At 36.8% G+C, this 17165-nt stretch overlaps 1 long non-coding RNA gene across 3 annotated transcripts in view; it reads right to left on the bottom strand.

The window, feature by feature from the left end:
• Window positions 1–17165, bottom strand: part of LOC116419619 — a 151910-nt gene that overhangs the window by 68542 nt on the left and 66203 nt on the right. For all 3 annotated transcript variants that reach the window (XR_004229871.1, XR_004229870.1, XR_004229872.1), the window contains exon 3: window positions 2173–2289. This is a non-coding gene — a long non-coding RNA (uncharacterized LOC116419619). The remainder of the gene's footprint in view (window positions 1–2172; window positions 2290–17165) is intronic.

Genomic DNA, 17165 nt, shown 5'->3' with positions numbered 1-17165 from the left:
CTGAAACTCTTGAGTTAATGCACTGAGACTGGACAACCAACCACTTAAGGCTAATTACTGATTGGACAATATTCTCTAAGTATATGCTTGGAAAATAGCCCTTCCCACTATCCTGTGCTGGCTCCATAATTGGTGTATACAGAGAATTGTAGAAGGGACTAAGGGGTGGAGTAAGACTAGCCAGAGTCACTTCTGGGTGGGAGACAAAGAGGTGAATTTATGGAGATTCTGTGTCCATCCTGTTCACTTCTATCTCTAAAGACCAAGAATAAAGACCAAGGACTTTTGCTTATCCTGACTCCGGTTGATTCTAAGGTATCCAGGGTGCTAACTCGGTCTTCACAAGTACAATTAAAATTTTTGAATTAATTGTTTAATATTATCTTTAATCTTGGAATAATTAACTTCGTTTTTTAACTAGTTACATTACTAAACTAAGGTTTAGTAAGAAGCAGGAGAATTAGAGTCGAGTTCTGAGCTGTCTTTGTTTACTCTAAGGTGGATGTCCTATGGACACTCATTTCATCTCACTGGGTCTTAGTTTCTGTGTATGTAAAAAGAATGGATTAAATGACATGATTTCTAAGGTTCCTTCCAATTCTATAATGAAATGATTCAACGATAGACTTTTTAAAAATTTTCTTAAATTAGTCCTGTGCTTTTATTGCTATAAGAAGCTCTCAGTATGAAAACTTCCTCCATTAGTATAGATTGGCACCTGCTATATATCATGCAATCTTAGATATTTGTCTGAGGGTTCTGAGACAATGTCTTGCCCAAAGTTACCCAATCTGGAGAGGTAGAATCGGAAACCTTTCTACTTTCTTTTAAAAAAAAAAGTCTTCCTTGGGAAAGGGACCCACATGTGCAAAAAAATGTCTGTAGCAGCCCTTTTTGTGTTGGCTAGAAATTGGAAACTGAATGGATGCCCATCAGTTGGAGAATGGTTAAATAAGTGGTGGTATATGAATGTTATGGAAGATTATTGTTCTATAAGAAATGATCAGCAGGATGGTTTTAGAGAAGCCTGGAGAGACTTATAGGAATGGATGCTAAGACAATTGAGCAGAACCAGGAGATCATTGTACATGGCAACAAGAAGATTATACAACGATCAGTTCTAATCATGTGGCTCTTCTCAACAATGAGATGATTCAGACTGGTTCCAATGATCTTGTGATGAAGAGAGCCATCTGCACCCAGAGAGTGGACTATGAGAACTGAGTACAGATCACAGCATAGTATTTTCACTCTTTTTGTTGTTTGCTTGAATTTTATTTTCTTTCTCATTTTTTTTTCCTTTTTGATCTAATTTGTGTGTGTGGGTGCAGCAAGATAATTGCATCAATAAGTATGCCTATTGGACTTCACATATATTTTTACCATGTTTAATATATGTTGGATTACGTGTCATCAAGAGGAGAGGGTGGGGGGAGGGGGAAAATTGGAACACAAGGTTTTGCAAAGGTCAGTGGTGAAAAAGTATCCTTGCTTATATTTTGAAAATTAAAAGCTTCAAAAATATAAAAAATAAGAAAAAAAAAAGTCCTCCTTTCTATTCATCAAGCTATTGCTGTTTAAAGGAAACCTAAATTGTAGAAATTCCTCTTTGACAATTAAACCTGTAGGCAAATTCCTAGAGGATGAGGTATTTGGGGCCTGGGTCTGTTGGGGATTTCCTGGAAGAAATCTGGCACTTTCTTGAATGAGGAGTTTTAATGCCTTTAAAACCTGGGTAGCAATTTTAAAGCTTTGGTCCATACAAGCCTCTAGATTTCATTGATTAGGAATTGTAAATTGTAAAAAGACTTTTTACAAATTGACTTTTTAATTCAATATTCAAAATCACAAGCTTGGTAAAATCTTGGAAGAAAAAGGTCACCAAGTTTGAGATCTATAAAACCCGCCCCCTTTCAGATGAGAGTATCCAGGGTTCATGTGACCAAAATTTTGGTGATTTCCATGCTCAAAGATAAAAAGAAAGATGAATATTGTGAATGAAGAGTTGAGGGACTTTTCTCCTTGTAGCAAAGTTCAGAAACTGAACTCCAACTGGCTCTGCTGAATTAATTAATGTGAATCATATGTAAACCTTGAGAAGAAATGTGAAGTCCATAGTGGGAAAGAAGAGAAGAACTAAAAAAAAAAAACCAACAACAACCAAAAACTTACCTACAATAAAAATCCTTGCTTTCTCCTGCAGGCTTCCAATTCCATTTCTAAACCAGTGGGACACTTTCCCATTTGCTTTGAGATTTTTAGAATCCAGTGGACTTTGAAGATGAATCTCTAAAGGAAAAAAAAAGTAGTCCTCAAATTGTTTTATAACTCATTAATTCTTATTCAATTTTAATTTTTAATTCATTTTTATTTTCAGTTCCAAATTTTTTCCCTCCTACTTTCTCCTCCCATCCACTAATCTTGTTAAATGTGTTAAAACTTCTTAAAATATATATCTAATCAAGAAAATAATGTTGATTATATTGGAAGGAAGGAAGGAAAACAAGGAAAAAAATATTCTATCTGTACTCTTGAGTTTCTCAGTTCTTTATGTGAAGATGGAGAGCAGTTTTAACTGTTTAATTGGGAATCTTTTGTGATCCATTAATTCTCAATTATTATCATTCTCCAAGGAAAGTTTTTTGAGAGGTACTATGGACTACCTCATAATCAGGAAGAATTGCATTCAGATCCTGCTGTGTAACCTTATTCCCCCTAACTAAAACTCAGTGTTTTTTCAAACCCTCTTTAAAGATAATAGGTTGATAAGAAGGCACAGAACCACAAAGCAAGTGGGGTTTTCCCTACTGGGAGTTGCTACACTGATGTAATTACAGATCCAGAAAAAATAAAAAATACTATTGAGAAATATGATTGAAAGTTTACATTTTATATTGTTAGTTATAGGTACTTTGTGGTTGATATAATGGTTGATAGATGGGGACAAATTTATGTATGAACCATTATTTGAGATCACAGATTCATGGCTAGAAAGAACCTCAAAAAGCATGTAGTTTAGCCCTCTGATTTTACAAATGAGGGAACTGAGACCTGGAAAGGTTTCATTGTCCAAGGTCATACAGCACTCAAGTGGCAGAGCTAAGATTTGCTCACAAGTCCTCCAACCTTCAATGGAGTGTTTTTTCCACAGTGCAAAAATACTCTCATAAGCACAGAAAAGGACAATTGAAGAAAAGAGCAACTGGAGGAGAAATTAGTGGAAATTAGTGGGGAACTGAACAAGGAAGGAACAGTGGAAAGAAACAGATAGATGCAAAGCATACTATGAAGTTGGAACCCACAAAAGTTGGTAACATATTGGATGAGGGAGAGAGGTGGGAGAGAAAGAGGGAAAATTCAGAAAGGATTCCAAAGTTTCAAGTTTAGGACTATCAACAGAAATAGGCAGGAAAGGAGGCAAGAACTGAAGGGAAAGGTCAAATTTAGCTTTGCAAAGTTGACTTTGATATGCCAACAGGATAGCAGGGCAGAGATATTCAGCAGATAGTTGGAGAGATAAGAACTCTCAAGAATTTGATTTTGGTGGAATAGAGCCAAAATGGCAGAGAAAAGGTAGGGACTTGCCTGAGCTCTCCTATTCTTCTCCAAAGAACTTTAAATTATGTCTCAAAATGAATTCTGGAGCCATAGAACCCACAAAAGGATAGGGTGAAAGAATTTCCCAGCCCAAGACAACTTAGAAGTTTGGTAGGAAAGGTCTGTCTCACTGGGGCAAAAGTGAAACAGTTCAACACGTGCTGTGCCAGCTTAGGCAGTGCCCCAGCAAACCAGCGGTAGTCCTTAGGAGTGATTGAATCAGCACAGGCAGCTGTGGGTTTCAGAGTCTTTAGGCTACAGATAATAAAGGAGGCAGACAACTTGACAAAAGAAGATTACAAGGATCCCTTTTCTGGCACGGAGTGAAGGACTCTGTTGAATTGCCCATATTTGGTTCCAGTTCATAGTGCTGAGTTCTATTCCCTGCACAAGGAGGCTCACTAGCACACTAAAGCTTGTAGCTACAGGAGAGCAGGAACTCTAATCACAATTCCAGGGCAGGAAAGAATGTGTTCATTCACATACCAGAAAACAGGGCAGACTAGTAAATATACCTCTCCTTAGATCATAGCATGTTGGAAGAAGTGAAAACTTATAGACAAAACCATCATGAACACCACCACCATCCCAAACTAGCTCTAAAAAAATGCACAAAAAAATCTCAAGTACAGGACAATGGGCACTTCACCACAGAACAGAGCCTAACTTTAACATAAAGTTAACAAATTAAGAAATAGACTGGAAAATGAGAAAACAAAAAAGAATCTAACCATAGAAAGTTATTTTGGTGAGAGGGAAGATCAAAAGATAAACTCAGAAATAACAAAGTTAAAACTGCTACATAAAATGTCTCAAAATAAAACATGAATTGTTCTTAGACCCCCCCAAAAAAAAAATTCCTGGAAGAGCTTGCTAAGGATTTTAAAAATCAAATAAGAGAGGTAGAGAGGGGAAATTTTAACAAGAAATGAGTAATGCAAGAAAATACAGCTGAGTAAAGGAGACACCAGAGTACAGAGAAAAATAATATTTTTTCAAAAAATATTAGGTCAAATAGTAAAAGAAGCAAAAGAATGCACTGAAGAAATTCCTCTAAAAAAGCAAAAGTAGCTAAGTGGAAAAAGATGTACAAAAATTCATTCAAGAAAAGAACTCCTTAAAAATTAAAATTGGCCAAATGGAAAAGGAGATACAAAATTTCACTGAAGAAAATAATTCCTTAAAAATTAAAATTAGGCAGGTAGAAACTAATGACTCCAAATGACATCAAGAAACAATAAAATAATTATAAAAGAGTGAAAAACGATATGTGAAATATCTAATCAGAAAACATGAACCTGAAAAACAGATCTATGAGAAATAACTTAATTACTGAATTGTCTGAAGGCCATGTGTTTTAAAAGAGCCTAGTCATCACCTTTCCAAAAATTATGAAGGAAAATTGCTCTGATATTCTAAAAGCAGGAAGTAAGAAATTGAAAGAATTTACCTATCACTTCCTGAAAGAGATCCTCAAATGAAAACTCCCAAGAATATTGTAGGCAAATTCCAGAGCTCCTAGGTCAAGGAGAAAATATTGCAAGCAGCCAAAAAGAAACAATTTAAATAGTCAGGATACCATAAAACTTAGTAGCTCTAGAATCAAGGACCAGATGGCTTACAATATGATATTCAAGAGGGCAAAGGATCTAGGACTACAACCAAAAATCCCCTACTTATCAAAACTGAGTATAATCCTTCAGGAGGGTATGGATTTTCAGTAAAATAGAGGATTTTCAATATTTCTGGTTTTTAAAACTACCAGGACTGAATAGAAAATTTGACTTTTGAATATAAGCCTGGAGAAGTATAAAAAAGTAAACAGAAAAGAAAAAACATAGATGATTCAATAAAATTAAACTGTTTATTTTCCTACGAGTGAAGATGGTACTTGCCTAAGGGGTGAGAAATAAAATGCATTGGAAGAAAGGGGAGGAGAAATGTAAAATGGAATAAATTATCTCACATAAAAGAAGGAAAAAAAAAACTTTTACAATGGAGGAAAAAGTGGGGGAAGTGAGGGAAACATTTGAACTTTACTCTCATCAGAAACTGGCTCTAAAAGGAAATAACATACACACTCAGTTTGGTATAGAAATCTATCTTACCCTATAGGAAAGTAGGAAGGAAAAGAGATAACCTAATAAAGAAGACAGAGCAAATCAGAAGAGATAGTGGTTAGAAGTAAAATGCTTTTTAGTTTGGACAGGGTGAAAGGAGAGAGACAGTGGGATAAACAGGGAAAATATAATGAATGGAAATATACAGTTACTAATCATAACTGAAAATTTTACAGCAAATTTCTTTAAAAAGCCATTATTTTTTCAAATATATAGTGAAATGAATCAGAGTTTTAAGACTATAAGGTCAAATGATATGAAGAGGTATTTTTTAGATAAAGTAATCAGTTATCCATAGTATTTGAAAAATATTCTCAATCACTATTGATCAGAGAAATACAAATTAAAATAATTCTGAGGTGCCACTTCACATCAATCAGATTGACAGAAAAGGAAAATGACAAATTTTGTAGAGGATGTAGAAAAATTGAGACATTAATGTATTGTTAATAGAGTTGTGAACTGATTCAACCATTTTGGAGAACAATTTGGAACTATGCCCAAAGAGCTATAAAACCTGTATACCCAGCAGTATTTGACCCAGCAATACCACTACTAGGTGTGTATCCCAAAGAAATAGTAAAAATAAATAAAAGGAAAAGGATCTATATAATATGTGTGTGTATGTATGTATAAAGAGATATCAGTTCTTTTAGTGATGGCAAAGAATTGAAATTGAGGGGATGTCCATCAATTGCAGAATGATTGAACAAATTGTGGTATACGATTGTGATACAACACTACCGTAGCATCAGAAATGATGAATAGGATACTCTCAGCAAAACATGGAAAGACTTATATGAACTGACACAAACTGAAATGACTGGAAGCAAGATTAACTTGTAAGTAAGATGATCAACTGTGAATGATTTAACTTTTCTGAGCAATACAATGATCCAAGATAATTCTGAAGGAGTTATACTGGAAAATACAATCCATCTCCAGAAAAAAAAATGAATGCAGATTAAAGCATACTTTTAAACTTTATTTTTCTTGTTTGTTTGGTGTGATTTTTGTTGTGTTTTCTTTCCCACATGACTAATATGGAAATATGTTTTGCATGATTGCATATGTATGATCTATATAAAATTGCCTTCTTAATGAGGTAGGGTGGGAGGGAGGAAAGGAGAGAATTTAGAATTTGAAATTCTAAAAAGTGAATATTAAAATTATTTTATATATAATTGGGGGAAAAAACTTTAAATAAAAACATTTTTAATTCAGTTTTGATTTTCCTGGAAATTATTGAAATAATGGGAAGACTCAAATGTATACTAATATTTTAGAATTAGACTATTTTAAATTTAAAGTATTCTTGGACTTGCATCTAAAGAGTTTCTAAGATCCAAGAAATTGAAAACTTCTTAATAGGATAAGTATCCCTGTCATATTTGTGTTTGCTTTGCCAGAATCTAGAACATCAAATACACAGAATAGTAGTCAATTGTTAAATGATTACTGAGTTGTTTATAGATGTAGCAGTTGTTTATGGGGACTATTTGGAGGACACAAGGAAGACCCCCCGCCCTCCAACAGTTCTTCTTTGCTTTGTGGAGATACCTGGAATTATTTTAATCACCAGCAGAGTTGAGTCAGAGTTGAGCACATCTGCCATGGAGAAAAATGGGATACTCAAGAATAGTCCTGGAACTCAACTTCATGAATGGTCCTCCATCCCTGAACACTTATATGGGAACATCACCAAGAAAGATCAATGGGCTCTTCCCTGTGTTCCTAGTTAAACATCATTAAAAGGTAGAGTGATATTATGACCAAAGAAGAATTAGAGATCATTATTGATCACAAAATTGAAAATTTTTATTACATCAAATTGAAAAGGTTTTGTACAAACAAAACTAATATAGACAAGATTAGAAGGGAAGCAATAAACTGGGAAAACATTTTTACAGTCAAAGATTCTGATAAAGGCCTCATTTCCAAAATATATAGAGATCTGACTCTAATTTATAAGAAACCAAGCCATTCTCCAGTTTGATAAATGGTCAAAGGTTATGAACAGACAATTCTCAGGCGAAGAAATTGAAACTATGTCTAGACATATGAAAAGATGCTCCAAGTCATTATTAATCAGAGAAATGCAAATAAAGACAACTCTGAGATACCACTGCACACCTGTCAGATTGGCTAGAATGACAGGGAAAGATAATGCGGAATGTTGGAGGGGATGTGGGAAAACTGGGACACTGATATGTTTTTTTTTTATTTAATAGCCTTTTATTTACAGGATATATACATGGGTAACTTTACAGCATTAACAATTGCCAAACCTCTTGTTCCAATTTTTCACCTCTTACCCCCCCACCCCCTCCCCTAGATGGCAGGATGACCAGTAGATGTTAAATATATTAAAATATAACTTAGATGCACAATAAGTATACATGACCAAAACGTTATTTTGCTGTACAAAAAGAATCAGACTCTGAAATATTGTACAATTAGCTTGTGAAGGAAATCAAAAATGCAGGTGTGCATAAATATAGGGATTGGGAATTCAATGTAATGGTTTTTAGTCATCTCCCAGAGTTCTTTTTCTGGGCATAGCTAGTTCAGTTCATTACTGCTCCATTGGAAATGATTTGGTTGATCTCGTTGCTGAGGATGGCCTGGTCCATCAGAACTGGTCATCATATAGTATTGTTGTTGAAGTATATAATGATCTCCTGGTCCTGCTCATTTCACTCAGCATCAGTTTGACACTGATATGTTGTTGGTGGAATCCAACCATTCTGGAGAGCTATTGGGAACTATGCTCAAAAAGTTATCAAACTGTGCATACCCTATGATCCAGCAGTGTTACTACTGGGCTTATATCCCGAAGAGATTTTAAAGAAGGGAAAGGGACCTGTATCTGTAAGAATGTTTGTGGCAGCCTCTTTGTAGTGGCCAGAAACTGGAAACTGAGTGGATGCCCATCATTGAGAATGGCTAAATAAATTGTGGTATATGAATGTTATGGAATATTATTGTTCCATAAGAAATGACCAGCAGGATGATTTCAGAAAGGCCTGGAGAAACTTATATGAAATGATGCTGAGTGAAATGAGCAGGACCAGGAGATCATTATAAACTTCAACAACAATACTATATGATGGTCAATTCTGATGGACGTGGCCCTCTTCATCAATGAGATGAACCAAACTAGTTCCAATAGAGTAGTAATGAATTGAACCAGCTACACCCAGTGAAAGAACTCTGGGAAATGAGTATGAACCACTACATAGAATTCCCAATCCCTCTATTTCTGTCTGTCTGCATTTTTTATTTCCTTCACAGGCTAATTGTATACTATTTCAAAGTCCGATTCTTTTTGTTCAGCAAAATAACTGTATGGATATCTATACATATATTGTATTTAACATATACTTTAATATATTTAACATGTATTGATCAACCTGCCATCTGGGGAGGGTTGGGGGGAAGAAGGGAAAAAATTGGAACAAAAGATTTTGCAATTGTCAATGCCAAAAAATTACCCATGCATATATCTTATAAATAAAAAGCTAAGCCATAATAAAAAAAAAAAAAGGTAGAGTGATAAAATCTGAATCAAAGTACAGACTATAGCCCTGCTGCCAAAAGGAAGAGCAGAAGGAGCTAAGAATGGAATAATCTGCTGTGTTGCTTAGAAATACTTATTTGGCATCAGGAAAATGGGATTTGAATCTCACATTTAACCATCTTTGTGACATTGGCCTTATTCACTTTTCTTAGCCTCAGTTTCTTAATCTGTAAAATGAAGATTTAAGACTGGATGTTCTCCAGGGTTTCATTTAGATCTGTCTATAGTACTATGATCTTTGGGGAGGAAAGGAGAGAATTTAAAACACAAAATTCCTGACAATTCTAGATGGCCCAATTTGGGAGGGCTCCTTTGGGAGCAAGTAGCCTCACCCTCAATGGAGGTCTTTAAGTAAAAGTTAGATAATGACCTGCCAGACAGATTGGAAGAGAGTGCCTAGTTCAATATTGCTTGAGGTGGAAAGCCCCTGAGATCCTTCTTGCGGAAGGAGTATGAGATTGCATAAACTATCACCTATGACAGGAGAAAGAAGTAAGCGGGTGAAAAAATTGTAGATCAATCATTGACTTAAAGCTGGAAGACGTTTCAGAGGTATTCCAGCTCACTTCTCCCTGATTTTATAGATGAGGAAACAGGGAAGTGAAATAATTTCCAGAAAAAATGAAGGAATACCAAAAAAGAAACTTCTATTTGACCCATTTTCAATTTGCGATGATCTAACAGTGAGTGTCAACTCTCCCAGCAAAAAACAAGGCATTTTAGTAAAAAAAAAAAAAAAAAAAAAAGTTTTTTTTTCTTATTTTTATCCTTAATCTTATAGGTGCTTAGTAATTCTTGAGTAATTGAATTGAATTAGCATCTCCTTATCAGCCATCCCAGAATGAGTTTTGCCTCTAGTTGACAGCTAGTCAGCTGTGAGTGCTAGTAAAGTACATTTTTAAAAGAGTAATAGGTTTATATTGATATCATATATACACATATACATACATGCATAATATACTAACATAATTTTCCCCAATATCACTCTCCTCCTTAGGAAGAGCCATCCCATAAAATAAAATATATTTTTAAAAAGAATAAAATTAAGGAAAAATCAATACAACCAATCAATATACTGAAAAAGTCCCAAACCATATGCAATGGGACTCTGCCCTATTTCTTTATTGAGTCCTCCTTGGTCTTTATAATTTGGTTATACTTACTTGTGATTATTTTGTTTATAGTTATTATTTTCACTTACATTGTATTCGTTGTATATATTGTTTTCGTTTTTCTATTGAATTATTTACTGGCCAAACATAGGCCTATTTGGTCAAGTCTCCAGTCCTGCAGTCTGTCACAATAACCACTGCATTAATTTATTTTCATATGAGTCAGAAAAAGTAATATTCCAGTCTAAGGAGTTGGTTCAATACACAAAAAGAAAATCATCTCAACAGAATCAAAACCACAGCAAGAAAAGACGATAGTACAATGAATAGAGTGTTGGATTTGGAGTAACAGAACCTTATTTATTGCTCATGTGATCAGGGACAAGTTATTCCACTCCAAGGCCCTCAGTTTTTCTCATCTATATAATGAGATTGGACCTAATGACTCCCAAGGCCTCTTTCAACAATGACTCCGAAGGCCCCTTCCAACTAAATTTATGATTCTATTATTATGGGATAGTCTTTCTGTGCCTCAGCTTCCTCATTTGTAAAATGACATGGCTAATCTTTTAATTTTTTTTTATTGTGTCCAACTTTTCATGATCCCATTTGGGGTTTTCTTGGCAGATACTGGAATGGTTTGCCATTTCCTTCTCCCACACATTTTACAGATGAGGAAAACAAGGCAAACAAAATAAATATACAAATATCACACAGTTAGTAAATGTCTAAGACTAGATTTGAAGTCATAAAGATGAGTCTTCCAGACTCTTTACCCAGTACTCTATCCATTGTGCCACCAAGCTAGTTGATGCCTACAAATTCAAACAGAAGAAAACATCCCTTGATCAAAATCATCAACTGAGATTGTATTTAAGTAGTTGGGTCAAGCTCCATGCATGCAACCAGTCTTAAAACCTGGCTTTAGCATTTTTTATTTAATTCAAAAACTTGGATTTGCATAAAAAAGCTAGAACCTGTTTTCTTGAATCTCTCCAGAAGAGACTCTCCTTTGATGACTTTCCAGTCATATTTTCAATTAAACTAGAGAAAAGTACTGTTCTTGGTAAGGCAGACTTGACATTACTCTGAAGAGTAAACAAATTAGAATTGTGAAGACTTGAGTTCAAATCCTTCTTCAACCCTTTCAGTCCCACTTTCCTCATCTGTAAAATAAGGGTTTCCAAGGTCCCTCCTAGATGTAATCCTATAGTCTTATGAACTTTTATTTAAATCTAAAGAGCTAAGGAAGGGAAGAGATTGGATTTGATAATAGCAGCAGTTTGTTTTTGGTAGGAGACAGAGACTCTAAGGAGAAATTAGGGGAATTGAGAGAAGTGTGCCATCCAGCTGCATTATTTCTTGATCAGAATCTATCTGGAGGCTGATATTCAATTTGCACTTAGAGTTCTGAATACTGAATTGACGTTACTTTATCAACAGGAGAAGGTGTAAAAGAGAATAGCTTGAATGGTAATCAGACCTGGTGTAGGTTTGGATATAGTGCAAGATTGCATTAAATTCAAAGAAGAAGCATTTATTAAGCACCTACCAGAAAAAGTATATTTCTGGGCACTGAGGATACAAAGACAAAAAACTAATCCTCCCTATCCCCAAGGAGCTTACTTTGTGTTGGAAGGAAGCAGCATGTACCCATATAAAGAGGCCAGTTGTCAGGGAAAACATCATAACAATAAAACCATTTCAGAGTGGGATGAGCTGCTATGGAGGAGGTGATGAGCTAGTTTTCACTTGGAGGTCATCAAAGAGATGCTAGAGGACCACTTGTCATGTATGTTAGCCAGGGGATGCTCGTTCAGTCACGGATAAGACTAAATGCCTTCTCTGATCACAGATTGTTAATGTATCCCATGATTTAGAGCAGAAAGAGACATTGGAGAAGTCTATTTTCCCTTCCCTGAAGATCTTGATGAAGACATTGGATGGTTATTTCTTCTAACAGGAGTTCTTTGGATATATGGGCCAGACTAGAAGCCCTTGAAGTCCCCTCAAACTTTCAAATTCTGGGATTCCACAAAGAAGCACTTAGCCTAACTGTCTTATACTTAGAAGATGTTCCACAAATATTCACTGGCTTGAATTGAATAAATTCAAGCCATTCTCTACTATCTACCATTCTCTAATATCTAAATGAATTGAAGTAAATTCATTTCATTCAGAACAATAAATGTTTGTAAACAATAACTATACACCTGGACAACTCCACGTCAACCCTTCTCCATTGGTTTCATCACCTCCACCACCTCCCTACTAGTAAGCCAGAGTCCAAGTCCATGACACTCTCACCATTTCCTTTTAATGTATTACATTTCTCCATTAGGAAGTAAGTTCCTTGAGGGCAGAGAATGCATGACTTGCTCCTGTCTGGATCCCAAGAATTTAGCTTGTTATAAGAATTTTCAATCTCCTTATCTGTGTGCAACCCGAGAAACTTTGCATAAGGTGTTTAAAATAATACCATCCATTCTGATTGGAATAGGTAGAATAGCCACATTCATAATTTAAAAGAAAAGGTTAAAACTGTACAATTTTATGTGATGTGTATCCCCTAGGCAGGCAGTCAAGGGGAAAAAAAAAAAAAAAAAAAAAACATGTTTCCTTAACTATTTCTCATATCTGTGACTCACTTCTTAGAAATACTAAAACTTCAGTATGAGGGCAAACTAAAAACATGTAAACACACAAGGGTGAATGGTGAATAAACAATGGGAAATTTTTAATTATGGAGTGGAATGTGTTATCTTTGGACTCCACGGCCCCCAGTTTAGGATTCTCCTGGAAGCTTGTAGCTTCCCTAGAACATTTCTCAGTGTTTTGTTCTCAACAGATGTCAAAAAAGACAAGAATTGCGAGGCAGACCAAGGGCAGTGGCTCATGGTGGGCTGAGAGCAGGGGTCAGTGCATTTCTGCTCACTGAGGCAATACCACCAAGCTAAAAGCTTCCCAAGCAGTGACTTACTTCCCAAACAGAAGCAGAACAATGTTCAGTCAAATTTATCACAAAAAGGTGGGCCACCAAGTGAATTACTTTTCTTTTAATTTATTGTTGTGGTGTCTTGAGAATTCATATTTATTAAGGTAGGAATTGGGGATCTAGCTGACACAGGTAGTACCAGGAAGGACTGACTTTTCTCTGTATACACAATTTCTCATCAGAATGTAAACTCCTTAAGGTCAAGAACTATCTCCCAGTGTCTTCCCCATCAATGTCAGTGGGCTGGAATGACTGAATATATCCATCTTTAACAGTTCTGAATGAGAAAGAAACATCAGGAGAGATCTCTTTTTCATCTTCTCCATTCCATTACTGTAAGATACCATGTACCATCATTCTAAAATATTAAGCCATTCTGTCAGTCACTTCTAATTCTTAATGAGCCCATTTAGGGTTTTCTTGCAAAGATGCTGAAGTTATTTACCATTTCCTTCTCTAGTTCATTTTACAGATAAGAGAACTGAGGCACAGAGGGTTAAGGAACTTGCCCAGGATCACACATCTAGTAAGTGTCTGAGATCACATTTAAATTCAGAAAGATGAGTCTTCCTGACTGTAGTTTCAAGCATCTTTCTAAAAAAAGCATTTTTGCCCCAGATAAATTGTGTCCTTAACAATTCAAGGCTCTGATCATTTAATGTGCATCATTTAACATAATGGAAATTATTTTCCAAAATACATTTTGTCAACAATTGATGTAATTGCCTATCAAGGTATCTGTATCTTGCTTGTTCTGTTACAAATACAAATCTTAACATCAAGTAGCATTAATTTTTTTGCTTCTCAAGATTGTTTTATCTGATGTTAGTTGCATGAATGAACCATTTAGAAAGTGAAGGACATTTAACAATACCAAGAGCTTTCATTTCTGTTCATGCATTTCAACTATGTAAAAATTAAGAAAAAATAATATAATATACAGATATAATAATATAAAATATAATAATGTGTAATATAAATATAACAACAATATGATACAATAACATATAACTATATAATAGATTAAATAATATAATAATTAATACGAAAGACTGACTGGGTGAATGACAGAGAATGAATGAATCTGTTCCTTCTTGATTAAGGCAGGGGGAGTTCTGGGCCTGGTTTGACTCACATAGCAGCTTTTTGAAGATGTTGCCCCCAGTAAAGTTAAAAGATGAGACCTTAAATCCTGCCCCACTCCTGTTACCCCCCTGACTACTTTTGTGACAGTGGTCCAGTAACTTGATAGTCCAGTAACTTGGTTATCCTAATTCTCAGTTTTCACATCAACAAAATGAAGTGGTTGGACAATTGGCCTCCAAAGCCCTTCCAGCTCTCAGGCCTACCATACTAAGCTGAAATCTTTTACTCTCCCTTGGATTCCATCTGGGTACCTGGAAAATCAGAGGATCATTCTATCTGGACTCTGAGTCCTTTCCAGGCTTGGATTTTATGTCGAATGGAGCATTTGCCTTCTGCCCCTGGTGATCCCGGCCAATTCCATAGCCAAGATTCTCCTGAATTATTTTGGACACAGATACCCAAGATTGATTGTGCTCAGACTCAAGGAAGGCTGGAGCTGAAATCCACTTAAAAGACAGGTACTTTTCTTGACCATTTAATTGTGTTTCAATAAATATAGTCAGGGGGACAGTTAGGTGGCACAGTGGATAGAGCCCTGAAGTCAGGAGGACCTGAGTTCAAAATCTGATCTCAGATACCTAACACTTCCTAACTATGTGACCCTGGGCAAGTCACTTAACCACGATTGCCTCAGAAAGAAGAAAAATGGAAAAAGAAATGCAGTCAGGGAGCTTTAATCATTTGTGGTCAGTTCAAAGAACGAATTTTGAAACACATTTTCCTCATTTAAGGACCACAGAGGGGACTGCCAAGTGAGCTTTAAAGGCTCTGAGGACTGGAAGGGATCTCAGCTTTGCTGATTTGGAGCTGTCCAAAAATAGGACATCGAGGCCAATCCCCTTCATTTTCCAGAAAACTATAAAATAGAGAAGTTAATGACTTGCCCAGAGTCACACAGTCATTGTTTGAAACAAGATTTGAACCCTGCTCTTCCTGACAAGTGCAGTGCTTTATCCACAGTGTTTCTCTCAAAGCAAAGCCACATATTCAACCTGGGGAGACATCATGCAGGAGGCGGCCCAGTGCCAAGTCTTGAATAGAGGTAGGGATTCCAAAGTTAGAGATAAAGAGGGGATAACATTGGAGATCAGTTACAGCAAAGAAGCGACATTTCCCTGGATGGGGAGCAGTAGTCTGACAGGTTCAGCTGGAAGGTTGGCAGAGAGGGAGAGGACCAAAGGCCCCCCGTCTCCCTGAGGTCACTGCTCACCTTTAATGTTACATGGGACTTAGCTCTGGTGGATCTGATTTGTTCTTCGCCTGTGCTCCCACTGAAAATGGACCACAGTCCTGAGACCCAGGTGGGTCTTATTTCCAACTTATGTTTGTTGTTTAATGTTCTTTTTTTAATTAGAAAGCTATTAAAAGGTGATTCTGAAGGGAAGTCATTCATTTCCTTTAGAGCTCAACTCATTCTAGGCACAATTTTAGCTAAGGATGTAGTTCCCCAAAACTAGGATGGGGCAAATGGAGCTTTGTCCTATGTTGAAACACTTAAAACTAAAGGATAATACTCTACTAAGCATTTCCTTCCCTCTCTTTACTACTCCCATCATTCTGAAGCTGCTTAGTCACCACCTTTTGACCTTGAGAGCAGCAGCTGGACTGCTTCCTGCCCTCCTCCGGGAATATTCTGGGGTCCACATCTCAAATGAGACTTTCCCATTCCTGCCTCCCCATGCCCCAGGTTGTCCCAGGCTCAGATAGCACTACTTACTGTACTGCTAACAAATACAGAAGCTGCCAGAGGTGGGAGCTTGGTACATGCTAAGGTGAAGGCCTTGAAGTCTTTACCAGGGACTACACCAATCCCTCATGCTCTCACTAGGGAGGCCCCTGCCCAGAGTCCCCTAAGGAAGCTGGTGATTCAGCAACCCCCGTAACCACAGAAGCAAATGCCTCGGCAAGACTTGGGCTGCCTTGGACACCCCCAACAAAAGGTCAAAGTCAGTTTCTGTGTCGAATGGCACGTGATGAAAGTAGAAATGAAACTCCTGCCTCAGGAAGTCCAACCAGCCTGAGGGGCACCTGGGGCCTTCTTTCGCCTTGTCAGCACTTTCCCCATCTGCACACCGAGCAGACCACAGCTTCCGGTGCCAAGCAGAAATAAGCCCCAGGAAGGATTCAAATGGTTTCTTGGCAACCAATGAGAGGCCAGAGGCTTCTTAGCCTGATAAATTCTGGGCTCCAGAGGCTGAGGGGAAGGGGCACCCAATGTAATTGGTCTGAATCAATCCCACTGCCACTGAGTAACCTAGATGAAATCCCATTGGATTGCTGGAAGGATGAAAAGGGGCTAAAATTCTGCCTCTGAATTTAATGAAAAATAATGATCATGTTGGGTAAAAGGGCTAGGGACTAGATTTATAATTTCTGTGCTACAGAGAACTCTCACTAAGGAAATTAAGGCAGGTTGCCACTTTCTCTGTAACTTGTAGCCTTCAAGAGAATTGCCTGGGATATAGAAAGTTGTTACGTGAACTGCCCATTATTACACAGCCAGTGAGTGTCAGGGATGATTGGATGATGGTGACAATGGTGATGAGGAGGGCAAAAGATGCAGCGACAAATGCCCAAATTCACAAAGCTATCTGAAAAGATCAAAACTGGGTGGA

This window comes from Sarcophilus harrisii, chromosome 5 (genome assembly GCF_902635505.1).
Source record: "Sarcophilus harrisii chromosome 5, mSarHar1.11, whole genome shotgun sequence".
Lineage (NCBI taxonomy): Eukaryota > Metazoa > Chordata > Mammalia > Dasyuromorphia > Dasyuridae > Sarcophilus > Sarcophilus harrisii.
Note: the sequence above shows the minus strand (reverse complement) of the source record. Positions and strands in the feature narration are given on the sequence as shown.